Source organism: Thalia democratica, unplaced genomic scaffold (assembly GCF_965202585.1).
Source record: "Thalia democratica unplaced genomic scaffold, ktThaDemo2.hap1.1 HAP1_SCAFFOLD_178, whole genome shotgun sequence".
Classification (NCBI taxonomy): Eukaryota; Metazoa; Chordata; class Thaliacea; order Salpida; family Salpidae; genus Thalia; species Thalia democratica.
This window is the reverse complement of record NW_028139310.1, coordinates 51,481-53,460: the sequence shown is the minus strand read 5'-3', so window position 1 is coordinate 53,460 and position 1,980 is coordinate 51,481.

The window sequence follows — 1,980 nt, the reverse complement described above, 5'->3', positions numbered from 1 at the left end:
AACACAAGCTGCTTTCTACAGCTTCAAACTACGATCGATTCATAATTTTATTAAAATTTTTAAGTTGATAGTATATAACATTGCAAAATTTATTGAAAATTTACAGGAACGTTAAATTGACGTCATGACATCAATTTAACTTTAAGTTTGTTTAAATATATTTATATATAAATATAGAAGTAAAGGCACTCATCAGTATTTTATAGTTATACACTTTAACTTTATATATTTATTTAAAAGAAGTTCGTTTAACACTATATTGTATGTTAGAAAGATATAAAAAAACAATAAGTAGCATTTAACTAACATTAGTCAATAGTGCTTAATTATTTCCTAAGACTTTAGGTTTAGTAAAAACAAAACTTACATATTTAAACAACTTTTTAATATAAACTGTTTTTTTATGTTTAGCATATTAGATTATCTTATTTAAAACTAAAATCAATTTTTAAATATTTATATAAGTATACGCAAAGTATCTCGTAAAAAAATAAAATGCAGCTAGCAATAACTTAGAACTACAATAATTGAGCACTTGCATGCTTGTAAAAAAAGCATAAGTCTCTAATGTTACGTCACAAAGCAATGCAGATATTAAGTTTTTAAAAAATAACTTTGAGATGTACTTACTTTCTTTTTACCTGGTTGTGATAAAGCTAAAAACAAAATTAAATGCTTAAAGCTTATATTATAAATTAATCAATATAAGAATAATAAGTTGTTTTAGAATATAAGGCGTTATTTTCTTTTTTTAGTGCTAATATTGCGTTTTTTACTAACTTTCTAAAATAAATTATTCTTTTAAAATGAAATTAAGTAAATTGAATGAGCTGGTTTAAGCTCTTTAAAAAAGCTAATGTTATTTTTGCAAAGTATGTCAAAAGTTGCATGTTGGAAATTTTAAAATATTTAATATAAAGTAATTATACTCTATATTAATAAGTTAGGTCTAAATGCAGTATACATGTAAGCAAAAAGCAAAAGAAACCAAAATCTTTTGTTTTTATGCCACTAATTATTGGATTTTTTAAAATAAACGTTGTAACTTTTTTAAATAATTATTTTATTTTCAGTTTCAATGTTATGTTATAATTAAACAAGTAGTTTAAACTAAAACAATACAAAAAATGTTAAAAAGAACTTTGTGATACATTAAGTATAGTAATAAATATTTCAGAAAAAAATTAAGTTTTTAGATATTACTTTTGTATATATATACTAGTATAATACTTTTGATAATATAAACATAACTTTTATGATTAGTATTGTAATAAAGTATAACAATTGTAACTAAATGTTTAAATTTGTATAAAATTTATCACTTACATATGTTAATATGGTTAACAACAAAGTTATTATTTTTAGCGTTTAGCTGTGTTCAATTTTCTTTAAATTTTAACACTTAATTATTTTTTAAGTTCTTTTAAGTTTAGATATGCTATTTAGTAAACTTGGACGCAAATCAACCCTATTTTTCTAAAAACTTAAGAAAATAAAACATTATTAGTCAAACTAAACTAATTGAATATTTGTTTGCAGTAAAATCACAAGCCAAAGCTATTTAGGTTAAAATTTGTAAAATTAAAAGATTTCTTAGTAAAATTACATAACAATAACATTTTTTGTATATTTCAAATTAGCTACTAACAAAAAACTATAAAAATGAGCTGATTTTAGCTTTTTGATTACAAATTAATAACAAAACATTAATAGTTGTCAGCTAATGAAAAATGTAAAAAGGAATATATTTAAATATTGAATGGTTAGCGAGTTTTACTTTTTTTCTTACTTACGTCACTAATAGCTTGAGCTGCAACGATAAAAACACAATGACAAAGAACTAAAGCTAACAGTTATTAGACTTATTTTAATCAACAATTATTGTTTAAACATATTTGTTCGTATAAATTTTCTAAACTAATAAAATCTTTAAAAATTTTAAGCATTTTTACAATTATCGAATGATAAATTTTTGCAAAA